Source organism: Gopherus flavomarginatus, chromosome 8 (genome assembly GCF_025201925.1).
Source record: "Gopherus flavomarginatus isolate rGopFla2 chromosome 8, rGopFla2.mat.asm, whole genome shotgun sequence".
In the NCBI taxonomy this organism is placed as follows: domain Eukaryota; kingdom Metazoa; phylum Chordata; order Testudines; family Testudinidae; genus Gopherus; species Gopherus flavomarginatus.
The window spans coordinates 108542091-108557866 of NC_066624.1; the positions used below are offsets into that span (position 1 = coordinate 108542091).

Sequence of the window (15776 nt, forward strand, 5' to 3'; positions counted from 1 at the left end):
AACTTAGGAGCTCTGGTTCAGGTCAATTCCCTGCTCTGCCACAGACATCCTGTGTGACCTTGAGGACATCACTTGCCTCGGTTTCCCAATCTATGATGTGGGAATAACAGCACCACCCTACCTCACAAGGGTGGGGAGTAAATACATTAGCTGGGAGATGCTCAGATAGTACAGGAATGGGGGATGGATACCTCCTCAAGGTAGATAGTCCAGTTCCTGCTACCCACAGGCCATGTCAGCTCGTGCAAATTGTCCCCTTTTGCAGACTCAGAAGAGAGGCCAAGGGTTGCATGGGCCACAGAATCCGAACGAGGCCCCTGTGGCAGGCAGCGCCCTCACTGGGGGTCCAGCCCTGGCATGCCCGTGTACGGATTCAGATGCCTCGCTTGAGGCCCCCCCAACGTTTCATCCTCAGCAAACTGGGGTGAGCCATAGTGCGAGGATCAGTGTGATGAGTTCCCCCTGGTGGTAGCTAATCTTTAGTACAAGAAAGGGCCTCCTGGGACTCCCTAGGCCAGGGGTTGAGAACCTTTCAGAAGTGCTGTGCCAAGTCTTCATTCATTCCCTGTAATTTACGGTTTCACGTGCCAGTAACACATTTTACATTTACGGGGGCCAGTGGATGGAACCCCAAACTGGCAGCGGGCTGAGTAGGGCCGGCAGCTGGGACCTCAGGCTGGCAGCGGGCTGAGCCACTGGTGTGGGGCTCTGTCTGCTGGTCCCTGCCAGCCGGGATCCCCGTGGCCGGCCCCACTCAGCCCACTGCCGGTGTGGGGTTCCGTCCGCCGGCCCCTGCCAGCTGGGATCCCCGCTGCCGGTATGGGGTTCTGTCCGTCAGCCCTTGCAGCCGGGATCCCCACCGCCGGCCCCACTCAGCCCGCTGCTGGCCCCGGGGTTCCATCCATCCAGGCAGGCCAGGCTGAGCGGGGCCGGCAGACAGAACCCCAGGCCGGCAGCAGAGTGCCACTGAAAATCAGCCCGTGTGCCGCCTTTGGCACCCGTGCCATAGGTTGCCGACTCCTGTCCTAGGGAGTCTCTTAAGCAGAAGTGGGAGTTTGGCATGAGAACAAATCAGGGTGGGTCATCGGCAAAGCCTGTCTGTCCCTGCATGGACACAAGGCCCTGTGTGTGCACAACACACCCGGGGGGGGCGGGGGGCTGACAGGCAGCTGGGAAGGGATTGGGAAAGGATAACGCTGCTGGCCCAGGAGTGGGGGAGCGAGCCAGGCCGGGCGGGGAGCATCGCAGTGCGTTGGGCTACCTCGCAACGAGAGGCAAACGGCGTTCGAAATTTAAACCCGTCCATGCCCAGGCACTCAGGGGTTGGGAGCAGCCTATCTCAGCCTTGGTGCATTGCTCTGCCAGCCACACCCTCGTCCCAGCTTGAAACAGTTACAGCCTTGGCTGCCGAAGCGTCTGTTTCACCAGCAGGAAATAACGCCGCAGGCTGAGCCAAGGCTGGGCTCCCAGACAGGCCTGTCCCGTGTGGAGCCCCCCCCCCCCCCCCCGGCCTGCACACTGCATGCCCCACCGCACACCTCCAATGCTCCACTCAAACGCAGGCACCAGCCGGCTCCGGCACACACAGCCACAGCCACCCGCCATCCACCTGCAGACACAAAACCCCAGCACGGGGCAGCCCCCTTCCCGGAACTCAGACTCAGACACTCACATGCCCCTGTCATAAACAGAACTATGACAGCCCCCCACCCCCTAACACACCCCAACCCTCTGACTCAAATCAGGAGCCAGAGACACACCCATGAACACAAACCAAAAAGCATGCCCAGACTCAGCACACCAGCTCCTCATACACCCCCACACTCACACACGGATAACCACCCCCTCAGAACACTCAACACACACACACACACATGCATTACACAACATTTAGATCACACACACATACACTTTACACTTAACATTTAGATCACACACACTTTATACAACATTTAGATCTATCTCACACACAGACACACTTTACACTTAACATTTAGACCACACACACACACATGCTTTGCACAACATTTAGATCACACAGTCACACACATGCACAAGCTTCACACTTAACATTTAGATCGGGCTAGCTACATCGCTCAGGACTGTGAACAATTTTGCCCCTTGAGCGCCATCATTAGGTTGACCTGACCCCAGAACGCAGCTAGGTTGACAGCACAATTCTTCCATCAACCTAGCTCCTGCCTCTCCGAGTGATGGATTAACCAGCCTGACGGAAAAGCCCCTCCTGTCCATGGTGCTACGCTGTGTAGCATAGACGTGTCCCTGGAATCTCAGTGTTACTTTTATTACCTACTGTAGGCTTAGGGGGTGACAATTGAAAGAGACTCTGCTCAGTCCCTCCGAGTCAGCTCCGGGGCATTGCAGAGGTTAGACTCTGGGCAGAATGTCCCGTAGATCCCATGTACTGATTCTGGTTTTATAAAGAGTCGCCCTTTGTTCCCTGGCTGGGAAAGGTAAATGAAAGTCACCACTCTGAGCAGGACCGATGCTAGGGCACAAACAAGAACGGGAATGACACACCCAAAAGCCCAGTGCTCTGAGGGCTCGAGGTCCCATCTGAGACCAGGGCCCTCCTGAAATGCCAGAGGAGACAATCCTTGCCCTGAAGAGCTTACAGGGCAAAAGAAATATTATCCACATTTGATAGGCGAGAACTGTGGCAGGGAGAAGCTAAGTGACTTACCCATGGCACACAGGGAATCAGTAGTGGAGCCAGGGAACTGGACCCGGCCCTCCGCTCTAACCACTAGGCAGTCCTTCAGCTCAGGTGCTGAGATGACTCTATCATCTGAAAGCAAACTGTACTGCAGCATGGCCCATACCACTCTTCAATCCAGACCTGGCACACCGCACAGAGGGACCATCGGGCGGAACAGCGGGTCTGGCTGGGGGGCAGGGGTGTTTCTGGACTCAAGGGCAGGGAGCTGAGTCTGGTTAGTATCTGACGTTCCCACTACCTGGAGAACAAGGGCCAGTGTACGCTGAAGTGCCTTGGAATGGCCAAAAATGCCTGGGAGCGGCTCCAAATGGCTGGCGTTCCCTAATGCTTGACCCCGGCGTAATCTGCCCTCAAACAGAGCACATCCTAACATAGTCAAATATGAGCGGGCTGGCCTGCCCACCCCCACAGAGGGGATGTTTGCTATTACTTATTTTAGGGAGTAGAAGCTGAGTTGTTGTTTTTTCAAGGGCACTCAAAGGCAGCTCCGCTTTCCGAGCTCCCTCCCTCCTTCCCAGCAGCTGCCCGGCTGCACAGGCTTCTGCCAGGTGTCCTGAACACCCCGCACTTCCGGGGTGGGTGTGGAGTGGATTTAGGAAGCACGCAACAGCATGGCATCTGTGCCCCTCTTTGGCCCCAAGCCAGCGTGCTGGAGGGGTCGCTGACGTGCCCATTGGCCAGGTTTGCTCCTTGCAGCTCGCCGGTAGTGGGCTGGGGAGACAACAAGGCCCAGTGTGCCACACGCTCCATCTCAATCCCCACAGCCCCCTGGACAAATTCCTCTTCCCAGCAGTCCCAGGAAGACCCCTCCTCCCACTCCTTCTCCACCCCCAACACCACTCAGATGGGCCCCTCCGCCGCTTCCCAAGGGGAAGGAAAGACCTTGTTTAGTGCGCTTCCCATTCTTCCCCTCTTCTCACTTTGCCTGGGCCAACCCACTTCACTGTGTTGGGGGGGGGGGCGTGTGTGCGAATGCTGGATCTTGGAGGATCATGTGAATGGGAGTCCTGGAGACAGTGGCATCGAAATCTCTCCCCCTCTCCCCCCACAATATATGCTCTGTTGCTCTGTTGCTTCCCGTCAGAGGCTCTCAGAGCACTCCACAAAGGAGGGCGGCTCTCAGTATTCCCATTTTACAGAGAGGGAAACTGAGGCACAGCGAGCCTCATTCACTTGCCCAAGGCCACAAAAGAGGGGGGAGAGGGGAGAGGGGGCCAATGACAGAGCTGGGAAGAAAACTGAGCCCTACCCTGACTACTAACACGTCTGTGCCCTGCCTGAGTCCCCAGACTCCAGTCACATGAAGCGCACAGCAGGATGGACTGGAGGACCTGGTGACAGGACTGGGGTTTGGCCAGGGGAGCATGCCTAGCCCATGCGCTGTGCCTTTAAGAGGGACACACCCTTGTTATTAAAAGCCATGCTCCCAGCTCCTACTCCGGAACAGCTATTTTTATCCTGAATGTTCTTGGCCCTTCCCCTCCCAGATGGCCCTGGTGCTGGGAACGGAGCCACGGTGCTCAGCCAGGCAAAGAGCAGACTAGCTCTGTGGGGCTGGGCCATGGTCACTTTGAAGCCAGGCGAGGCTGGGAAAGCTGAGCACCTTTCCCAAACAGAGCTAGTCGGGAGCTGCCCGGCCTCCTGCCCCTGCCAGGCAGTGGTGGGCTCACACCCAGCCGAGCAGGCAGGCAAGATAGGAGCAGCAGGGGGTGGTGGAGGAGGAGAGGGGTAGAACGAGACACACGGAATGAAGGGGAGGGAGAGGGACTGGAGGAGGGGAGACTGAGTGAGCCACCGAAACAGCCCTGCAGCCCCTGGCAACATCACCCATGCCAGCCCAGGGTGTGCTGCATCCCTGTCACTAGAGGACAACAGCCAACTACTGCTCCCTGCCAGTGGAGTTAACCCTCTAGTTCAGGCAAGAGAGAAGCCTGCTGATGGTGCCAAGCTGACATGCTGCTGGGCCAGGGGAAGGGGTGTGACAGCAGCTGGGCCACCAAGTCTCAAACAGGGCATAGAGTGTCATCCTGGGAAGCTTGTCCCAGACACAGAGCTCTGGTGGAGATGTGCGTGAACTTTGTCATGCTGGCAAAGCCAGCAGCAATGACATGGAGAGGGGGCGCAGCGCTGCCAGCTCCCACAATCTCGTCACTAGTCTTGTGGCACTTGGGGGGTTTCCTTAACCCCCCAGCTCCTGGAGTCCTGTGATTTGGAGAGATGCTCCCTCTCTAGCCCTCGCAGTGGAGGGGACAAGCTGGGAAAAGTGACCCAGAAATTCTCAAGCGGCAGGCAGGAAATAAACAGAAACCAGCGTTTAATAGACTTGAAACCCTCATGCCTTGGGGGCCTGACTCCTGATTTGGAACACTTGGTGTTAGCGATACCCTGGGAGGCAGGGAGAGAGGGAAAGGATGTGAAGTGAGTCAGCCAGGGCGGGAAGGTGTGCTATTTGTGTTTAGTTTCTAAAGTTACCGTTTCCACAGCATCCCTGGAGCCACCCAGCAGCTCCTGGGATCGCGGGGGTCCCCGGGAGATCCTGAGCAGCCCTGCAGCGAACTCCACCACAGCTAAAAATATACTCAGCCATTGTAGTCAGCAACAAAGCAGCTGAGCTCACGCTGGCTTATCTTTAGCTTTATCGCATCAGAGATCTGCCACGCTGCCCCTTTGGGAGATACTTTGTTCCCCACCCACTCTCTGCCCTCTGCAGAGCTGGACAGAGCCGTTCTGCTGGCAGGGACTTTACAAGAGCCAAACCTGCTGCTGTGTTTCCCTTCTCTGAGGGCAGGATCGGTTCTTTCTCAAGCTCAGCCAGGGTCGAGGGAGGCTTGAGTCAGGCGGCGATCTGACCAGATACATCGCTGTGCCTTAGGGCGTTCCCAAGGACTGGGTAGAAAGGCACATGCTCTCAGACTGTTATCAAGTGATTCGAACAAGGAGCCAGGACTCCTGGGTTCTATTGCCAGCTTTACCCCTGACTCACTGTGACACTCTGGGCAAGCCCCAGCCCTTCTCTGTGCCTGAGTTTCCCCAATCTGCTACACCAGGACAAAATGACTTGGGTGGTTTTATGAAAAATAAACTCAGCTAAAGGGCTTTGAGATCATTGGGTGTAAGGAGTCATTATTACCTGGTGAAGGGAATGTGCCAAGAGCCGCAGTTCTGTGTGAGCCCCAAGCCGCTCTGTTCCTGCGTGGCTGTACCTTACCAGGTGTTTGTATGGGAGCACCACTGGCTGCAGGTGCTGGGACCAGAGCCCCCTGTGGCGGCTCATTACCGAGCGCTGCTGAGTGCCAGTGAGGGAACAAAGGGGTGTGAAGTGCCAGGCTGCAGCCCTTGTGGCTCTGTGACAGCACCCATGTGCCAGGGGAGTCACCAGATGGGAGGCCTTAAACTGTAGTGTTAAAAGCAGATTAAAGTGAGAACCTAGCAGAGCTGATGGCAGGGAGGGGGGCGGTATGCTCAGGGACTGGCAATAGGATGCCAGAGCCTGTTGTCTCTCACCGATCAGTTCAGATCCAGCCCAGGGGACTGTAAGTCCTTGCCCCTGGACAGTTGTGCAGCAAAATCAGCAGGGTCTCGGCCTAGCCTCCAGCAGGGAACCATTCACATGACAATGGTGCCAAAGGGGCCCGCAGCAGAGATGCCAAAGGCCTTAGAGTGACATCCCCAGGGCACGGGCAGGGCTAGCTGGGCCCTCTGTCTGTGCCAGCACTGATTTAGCAGCCCTCCATCACTCTGATACTCAGCTCTGCTGCTCCCTGGGCCAGCCTCTGAAGGATGGAGAGGGTGCATTTCCTAACTCCCTGCCCCTTGTTAGCTGGGAGGTTCATTCCTTCCAGGCCCTCCGCTCCCAGTCAGGGTGCTGGAACACTTTGTATAGTGTTCTCAGGGGTGCTGAGAATCATTGAGCCAAACTTTAAACTCTGCATATGCTGGAATCCACTTCAAGCCAGGGGTTGCAGCAGCACTTCCAGCACCCTAGTCAGGGTGGAATTGATTTAAATCACTAGTCAGGAAGACTCAATTTATTCATGAATTTCTACATAAAAGTGCATTCTGGAATAGGCAGCTGAAACAGTTTCACTTTTGTTTCTACTGCTTGTCCCTCCCTTCTCATGTTTATCTCCAGCCTTCTCCTTGTCCAGATCTATTCCGCCCCCAACAATCTTCTATTCATTGAACTTTTTGAAACTCTGCACTTAAGAGAGAGAGGTAAGGGATTTGAGTCTATATACACAAATTTGCAGAGGGACAAGGCTGAGGTCTGTTATTAAATAAATAATACAGAGAGATGAGAAATAACATTTTTGCTGTTAACAAGCATGTTATCTCTGGAGACACAAATCCACAGTTTGAGAACTGCAAAACTCAGCATCTCCAATGGTATCTTCTAGACTGAGCACTGAGTCCCATTGGGTAGATAGAAAGATTAACCTAAATAATCTATACAGAAGCCCCTGGAACCCCATAAGATTGAGTTCCAATAGTTCATGGATTCGGGACCCATTTACAAAATTCTTCTTACATATTACATGAATATATTGTCTCACATTATAGAATTAGAATTGATAATCCCTATGATGAGATATCTTTGAGCTATCTTTAGATTTATTCCTCAAAAAAACTTATCAAAAAATCCAATTTAATTAAAATAACCCATTTAAATACAAAAATCTGATTTTATTTTTAAAAAAATCATTGATTTTTATCCACCCTGCCCCTAGTTCCAGCACCCATGTTCCCAGCTGGCCTCTTTCATTGCTCCCTGTGATCTCCACCCTGCAAATGCTCACTCACGTGACGAGGCTGGTGGAGGGCTTTTGAAATCCACCCCACAGCCTGTGCACGGGCAGATTTATCATGAAACAAACAGTGTGGTGGCACAGGCCCCCCAATGAGGGGGTCCCCCAAAATGCAGGACAAATCTCATCTGATAACCTGCCCCCGAGTCCCTGCCAGGGGCAAAGCAGGGCTCAGGCAGGCAGGCTGCCTCCCTTCTGTGGCCGGTGGCCCCCCACTGCTCTTGGAAGCTGACGGGGAGACCCTCAGAGACCCTCCCTTCCCCCAAGGGGCATGCAGAGCTGTGCCAGCAGCAAGGTTAAGGCTGCTGGCACTGCCTCCCTCCCACCGCACCGCTCACGGAAGTGGCCAGCATGTCCCTGCAGCCCTCTGCCCCAACTCCCCAGCTCCCATTGGCTGGGAACTACATCCAATGGGAGCTGTAGGGGGTGGAGCCTCCCAGAGCCCACCCCAGCACAGAGCCCACACCCTGCACCCCCTCCCACACCCCAACAATAAAGTGAGGGACCTTGTTTATTTACTTCCTCTTACTTATAATATAGGAGGATGAAAAAAAACAGAATGGAAAACGGGGGGTAGGGGAGATGAGAGAAAGTTCTTTTTCTTGGCTGGGTCCTGAGAGGGGGGCACCGAAAATGAAGCCACACCCAGGGCTGCCCAGAGGGAGTGGGGGGGGGGCAAGTGGAGCAATTTGCTCCAGGCCCCGAGCCCCACTGGGGCCCTCACAAGAATATAGTATTCTATAATATTGCAGTTTTTTTAATGGAAGCGGCTCTCTGAATCCTCTGGGCAGCCCTGAACCGCACACAGGGCCCCCACTAACTCTACATCTGCCCCTGAGCCTGTGCCTTCCTCCTCCCCTGCCTGCTCTCTTGCTTCCCAAGGCCTCTGGCTGTCTTCATAGGGCCTGCTCCTGTGATCTGCAGAGGCCCCCTACACACGGGGTGGAGCCCAGTGCGGATGAGCGGGAAGAGGTGCTGACTCGTTCATACCTTGGCCTCTGTTGTAGCTTCATCAGCAGACCTGAGGGGGATTAGAGAAGATGCTGCCTGAGCAGTCCCAGCCATCAGCTGTTATAGGATTGCCAGGGCAGCTCTCTCGGGACCTACAGACCACAAACACAAGCCCTGGCTGCCAAAACCAGTTGTGGGAGGGCCAGAAGGACTCAGCGTGCTTTAAGTGGGGACTGGGGGGGAGGTTTGGAGCTGTTCACCCCAGCTCACTGGTTTGCATCCAGCCCAGGTCAGCAACGACCACCCATCGCTTGCCCTGCACTGAATGAGGTCAGTGGGGCTCTGTTCTCCAGACACGCAGCCACGCATCCAGGACAGTGATGAGCTGATAGGTGGATGTAGAGGAGCAACTCACCCCTGCAGCACCTCCTGCTGGTGACTTCTGGGAATTAGCTTAGTCCAGCTCCAGAGCACCCTCTGCCTGTCCTCTGGCCCCCCATGTCCCTCCCAGACCCAGTGCCCTGTTGTCTGGGTTGCTGCCCCCTGGCAGTAACCCCTCAGTCTTAGGGTCTCCCCTCCCTGGGGAACCCCCACCCACTATCCCCACCTCAGTATACAGCTACTGCAAGTCATTGTCTAGCCTGTGCCCTAGGGCAGACTGCAGTATCAGCCACTCATCATAGGCAAAGGGGTTTGGACCTGCTGCCTCTGCAACCCCCAGTACCTGTTAGCCCAATGCTAGGCCACAGCCTGGGGCTTTCCAGGCTGAAGCTCCCCCACTCCTTTGCCTTTCCCCAGCCCTGCTCCACTCAGGTGCCCTGTCTCTAGCCCCCTGCAGCTAGACCCATCTCTCTCTCTCTCTCTCTCTCTCTCTCTCTCTCTCTCCAGCCACTTCCCAATCAGCCCATCTTAGCAGCTCCCAACCACAACCTTCCCCCAGGGCTGTTTTAAGCCCTTCAGGGCAGGAGCGGAGTAATCACCCTGCTACAGGGGACCATTGCTGAAGCTTGTCCTGCTGATAATACCCAGGCTGCCCCCATTCTGGGGGTGGAGGTCTCAGGTTCCAAAGTTGTCAGCACATCACCAGATTCATGCAAAAACTTAAAAAGGTGGATTTCTTGGGTGGGGAGAGGCAATTTTTGTCTCTCTTCTCCCCTTTCCCCCTATACTGGTTCGGTCCTTTGCCATGGACAGTGTTAGTATATGGGGCACGCTCTGGTCCAAACCAGTGGGTCAGGGACAGATGAGTCATCTCTGCAGCTGGAGGAATCGTAAATGCCAAACTTGAGGCAGGAGTGGAGTCATCTTGGAATTTTTTCATGGCCCACTTAGGGTCATTGGGTTGAGGACATTTGGATGCCCAGCAATCCATGTGCTTCTGCCAGCTCGGCTAGGAGATGCCTGGTATTGGGCAGCCTGGAGAGGCGATTGGCTGCTCAGTAAGGCATTGGCGTGGGAAGATTTGCAAGGCAAATTTGTTTTATTGAGAGGTAGGCTGGGTTGCCCAGAGCAGGACTCTGGGAAATTCCCTGGCCCAATCCAAATCCCCCATGACCGGAGCCAAGAGTTGCTCCTCTAGCCAGTTTGATAAATGAAGTCAGGTGGGTTTGATGCCTGCTGTGTCCAAGGCCTGAGGATATTCTGACGGCCCTAGCATGGGGAGTGGCTGTTTGACAGGCACCTCTGCAAGGTGTGCAGGTGAGGAGACAAATGCAGGTGCTGTGCATGCTGCCTCCTGGCAGTGAGTCAGCCAGTCAGGAATGTCAGGGGCTTGCAGGAAACCTGGTAGGTGCTGCCAGCTAGAGTGAAAACCACGGGCTCATTGACATGGCTGTGAAATGGGCATGCTCAGTGTGCAGCTTGTCCCACTCCACAGGCTTGTCCGTATAGAAGATAACAACCCGCTACCACTGCTAGCTAATGTAGTCCCTTAGCAGGATTGGCAGAGTTCTGGTTTGGTGCTGCAGATGCCAAGTTCAAACCCTGCTGCTGATCTCTAGTAGGGGGCTTTTAGAGTTATATAACACTGCCCTGGCTCCCACTAGAAGCATCTATGGGTTACTAAGAGTGGATAAAGAACCTGGAGTGGGGGCATTCTCTCGGGTCTGCTCCACATGTGCTATCTATCTAGCTACGGTACTTACATGGCCCCCAGTGCTGTAGTATCGAAGCACATCACAAAGAAATCATGTTTTTATTCTCACAGCACCCTTAGGAGGTCAGTTAGGACCCTCGTCCCCATTTAAGGTCACACAGCAGGTTTCTGGAAGAATCGAATGCCCATTTCCCGAACGCCAAGCTGATGCCCTGGCCTCTGGGCTGTCCTTCCTCAGCAAACTAGCCAGGTCATTTGTTCCCCTTTTGGACTGGGATGTTCCAACATGTTTCTCACCACAGGGCCACCCTTCCCCTCCTCTCAGCTGGAATGTGGAGCTTTCTGGTCCTCCCACTTGTGCCTCCTCTGCATCAGGATGTCTATGTGGCCTCTGGATCCAGCCGTCCCTGCGACGCTCCCAGTGGCCAGCGCTGTGCAGCGCAGTGACAGCTGGCGAGGCCATGGCTTTGTTCTGCCGCGCCCTGAACTCTGTGGTGTATAGAAAAGAGTGCGTCACAGACTGGGACCAGCCGAACAGGCCGTTGCTGGGACAGCCTGTTGCCTGCTGACTGTTGCTCCGTCGCAGGGTGCTGTGTATGCAGTACGTGTGCATAGTCGCTGTGTGCTGTGTATTATAGGGCAGAGCACAGAACAGGCCATCCCTGGGGCAAAGCAACACCTGCCTCCCACTCTGGCCTGTGTTCTGTGTGGAGTGTAGGTTTATGCCATCGCAGGCAGCAGGAGCGGGACAGGTGGGCAGGGTGCTTGCTCTGTAGAATGAGCAGTGAGCTGGGGGTCTGGAGCTGTCCTGGTTGCTTCGCCCATCTCCTTCTCCCATGCACACTGTCTCCTGTGAACTGGTATTGCTTGGCTGTTTTGCAGCCCAGGCTGGACCCCCAGGGTGAGAGCAGGGTTATGCAATCCTCTCTCTCCAGCAATGGCTGGAGCGCTGCTGGGTGTTTGCTGACTGGGAGTCTCAAGGAGAGCCCTTCCGGCACAACACACGTGTGTGTGGGTGGAGATAAGTGGGTGGGAGAGCAACTCTGCCCATGAGCCAGCAGCACCCAGGGGTGCAGAGATCTGGGAGGGCGGCCAGAAGGGAGCACCCAGGGGTGCAGAGATCTGGGAGGGAGCCAGCAGGCAGCACTCAGGGAGCAGAGATCTGGGAGGGGCCCAGCAGGCAGCACCCAGGGCTGCAGAGATCTGGGAGGGAGCCAACAGGCAGCACTCAGGGAGCAGAGTTCTGGGAGGGAGGCCAGCAGGCAGCACCCAGGGTGCAGAGAACTGGGAGAGGGGCCAGCAGGCAGCACCCAGGGGTGCAGAGATATGGGGTGGCTTGGGCTGCGGTAGAAATCCTGGAAAAGGGAAGAAGGAGACAGATACAAAGAGAGAGGGAGAAGGAAAGAAGAGGAGGAGGAGACAGAGAGAGAGGGAGAGCCCTGGGAGCCAGCAGCATCGAGGGGAGCGGAGAGCCAGGGACAGGGAAGCAGGCAGAGAGCGAGCGAGCTAAGCGAGCCTGGGCTGTGGGAGCCGGACTCCGGGGGGAGAGTTTCCCAGCCCTGGGAGCCAGCACCGAGGGGAGCAGAGATCCGGGAAGAGAAGGAGACCAGCCTGGGGAGTGCGAGCGATACCAAGGCAAGCAGAGCCCCAGGGAGAGAGACACACGGAGCGGGAGGAGGCGGCAGACTGCCCGGCCTGGGGGCCAGCGGCACCCAGGGGAGCGCAGCCCCGAGGCGAGGATCACAGCAGCAGCCCCCCAGAGCAGGCAGCGCCTCTCCCCCGTGCATGCACTGCCCGCCCATCGGCAAGGGAGCGGGCCAGTCGCTGGCACCGAGCCGCCCGGGGGCCCCTTCTCCCGGCAGCCGCGGGGAGCCAGGGCTTTGCAGCAGTGACACGCCGGGACCGCGGGTTCCGCGCTGGGGGGGCCGGGGCTCTGCTGCAGGGGGGCGGCCGTTAGCGCCTGTCCCCGGCGGGCTTTGCAGGGCGCTTGGAAAGGGAACGGGGGGGGGGCGCTTCTCGCTGCTCCCCTCCTTTAGCTTCCGCTCCCCGGGGTCCCCTGCCCCTCAGCTGGGGCTGCAGCATCCCGCGCAGGGCGCTGGCTCGGATCAAGAGACACCCCGACCCCAAACACCCCCCCCCCAGCTGCCGCGAGCTGGACGCTGCCAGGGGCCACATGCAGCCGCCCCCCGCCCGGGTTGCAGGATGGAGGCGGCGGGGGGGGGGGCACCGGAGCTCCCTCCCCACACACGCACCGGACCGTGGCGGGGGGCGGCGCACGTGGGAGCAGGAGGCGGGGCAAAGGACAAAGGAGCCAGGATGGGGTAATGGAAAAATACAGTCAGGCTCCCGGGGGGGCCGGGCTGCAGCAGCACCGCCCCGGCGGGGGATGGGACACGCCCCCGCCCCCGCGCATGGCCAGGCTGGGGGGAGGCTGCGATGAGCGCATGGCAAGTGGGCGAGGGGCTGCGGCTGCCGGGGGGGCTGGGTGCGGCGCCCGGCACTGGGAGGGAGGAGATCTCGGTGCTCAGGGCAACGGGGCAGACAAAGCTCCCGAGCCTGCTGCTGCACCAGAGGCCCCCGAGCGTCAGTTAAAGTCGGGGGCGGGGACATAGATTTGCCCCTGGCCCTCCTCTTTCCCTGCCCCCCCCAGCAGCCTGCCCCCCCAGCACTGGTGCATGGGCTGGTGGTCAGGCCGTGGCCCCGGTGGCTCCCCATGCCCTGTGGATCACACACCCTGGCACATGGCTGGAGAGGGGGAGCCTGCAACCAGAGCATGCAGTGCTGGGGGGAGGGGGCAGCTGTGGATGGGGGGGGGGGCGAAGGGGTGCAGAGTAGCATGGGGACAGTGGCTGTGGCAGGTGGGTGTTCACAGGGGCAGGGGCGGCCCCAGGCCCCAGCACACCAAGCGTGTGCTTGGGGCGGCAAGCCACTGGGGCGCTCTGCCGGTCTCTGCGAAGGCCTGCCTGCGGAGGGTCCGCTGGTCCCACGGCTTCGGCCGGTTGCCGAAGGAGGGGGGGAGTGATGATGGAGCAGGGAGTGTGGGGGAGTGGTGATGGAGAGAATGGGGTGTAGAGGGGGAAGGGGTAGTTGGGAGGGGGTGGTTTTATGGGTGGCAGTGCAGAGGAGGATGTGCAGGGGAAGTTGGTAGTTGGGGGAGCAGGCGAGGGAATAGTTTTATGGTTGGCAGTGCTGAGGATGGGGTGTAAGGGAGGGGGTAGTTGGGGAGTGGGTGAGGGGGTAGTTGTATGGGTGGCACTGCTGAGGATGGGGTGTAGGGGGAGGGGTAGTTGTATGGGTGGCAGTGCTGAGGATGGGGTGTAGGGGGAAGGGGTAGTTTTATGGGCAGCAGTGCTGAGGATGGGGTGTAGGGGGAAGGGGTAGTTGTATGGGTGGCAGTGCTGAGGATGGGGTGTAGGAGGAAGAGGTAGTTGTATGAGTGGCAGTGCTGAGGATAGGGTATAGGGGGAAGGGGTAGTTGTATGGGTGGCAGTGCTGAGGATGGGGTGTGGGGGGAAGAGGTAGTTGTATGGGTGGCAGTGCTGAGGACGGTGTAGGGGGAGGGGTAGTTGTATGGATGGCAGTGCTGAGGATGGGGTGTAGGGGGAAGGGTAGTTGGAGGTGGGTGGGTGAGGGAATAGTTGTATGGGTGGCAGTGCTGAGGATGGAGTGTAGGGGGGGTAGTTGTATGGGTGGCAGTGCTGAGGATGGGGTGTAGGGGGAAGTGGTAGTTGTATGGGTGGCAGTGCTGAGGATGGGGTGTGGGGGGAAGAGGTAGTTGTATGGGTGGCAGTGCTGAGGATGGGGTGTAGGGGGAAGGGTAGTTGGAGGTGGGTGGGTGAGGGAATAGTTGTATGGGTGGCAGTGCTGAGGATGGGGTGTGGGGGGAAGGGGTAGTTGTATGGGTGGCAGTGCTGAGGATGGGGTATAGGGGGAAGGGGTAGTTGTATGGGTGGCAGTGCTGAGGATGGAGTGTAGGGGGGGTAGTTGTATGGGTGGCAGTGCTGAGGATGGGGTGTAGGGGGAAGGAGTAGTTGTATGGGTGGCAGTGCTGAGGATGGAGTGTGGGGGGGGTAGTTGTATGGGTGGCAGTGCTGAGGATGGTGTGTAGGGGGAAGGAGTAGTTGTATGGGTGGCTGTGCTGAGGATGGGCTGTAGGGGGAGGGATAGTTGTATGGATGGCAGAGCTGACGATGGCGTTTAGGGGGAAGGGATAGTTGGGGGTGGGCAGAGCAGTGGTGGACTGGACAGAGGTGTGGTGGGTTCAAAGATTAGCATATTTTCATTTTCAGCTAGTGTACAAGGAATGGAAAAAGCACGAAAAGACGAGAGGCATGTGCTCCACCTGTAACCCCGTTTCTAGCTGGGCCTGCCAGAGCAAACCCAAGGGCTCCAGTCATTTTGCAGATGCGCTAGTGACCGTCTGCTCCTTCTAGTGAACAGTATAGTGCAGTATAGTGCAGGGCCCAGAGAGTGAGATTCAAGAGTGAATCATCGCTCCCAGCAAACATGGAGATAGGATGCAACAGGAGAACCTCCTTTTTGCCCCGAACTCCACACTCAGTACAGGAGCGGTCACTTGTACTGAACGGGGGTGTAGCAACCCTGCAGTATAGTAAAGATAGAGATATAGATATAGAGATACAGTCGTGAAACACAACCTGCAGGGCAAGACTCGGCCCCGTGCAGAGGGACAACACTAGGCGAACGGCACCCCTAGTGAACTCCAGGTGACCCCTTTCTTTCTGGTTATTTATAGGGAAGCCCCGTGCGCAGGGAGACCAGAGACAGTGGAGCCCCGCATGTGGGGAACGCAGATAGAGGGAGCGCAGTGACCCGAGGCATTTGCAGTGTGTGGGAAGCAGATATTTTCTAATCTCACTTCTGTTTATTTTTGTAGCTGTCCCTCTGTAAATAGAATTGGTTTGGCAGCTCTGGCAGTACCGGCTGCAGCTTTGTTCCCCAGAAGGCCTGTCAGGCAGATGGGTTTTTTATGGTAGATTGGGGTGGGGAACGTGGTGCCTACGGGGTTAAATGTGACCCACGGTGTCCTGTGGTAGCTGTGGCCCACGGCCAGACTGGGTCTCGGCAGGAACTGCTCCCCTTTGATCTTCATGCAGGGCGCTCTGCTTCTGCAGGGGAGATGAGCACTGCAGGGACCGGCTCCTTCCTGTGCTTACGAGGGCCA

The 15776-nt window shown here is 57.2% G+C and overlaps 1 long non-coding RNA gene across 2 annotated transcripts; it reads left to right on the forward strand.

Annotated features, from left to right (window-relative positions):
• Positions 1–13856: 13856 nt before the first annotated feature.
• Positions 13857–15519, forward strand: LOC127056275 (uncharacterized). 2 transcript variants are annotated; one of them, XR_007775765.1, is made up of 3 exons: positions 13857–13921; positions 14110–14156; positions 14759–15519. It is a non-coding gene; the product is annotated as an uncharacterized LOC127056275 (long non-coding RNA). The 2 variants fall into 2 exon arrangements; XR_007775766.1 differs by lacking the exon at positions 13857–13921 and adding an exon at positions 13942–13968.
• The last annotated feature ends 257 nt before the right edge of the window (positions 15520–15776 follow it).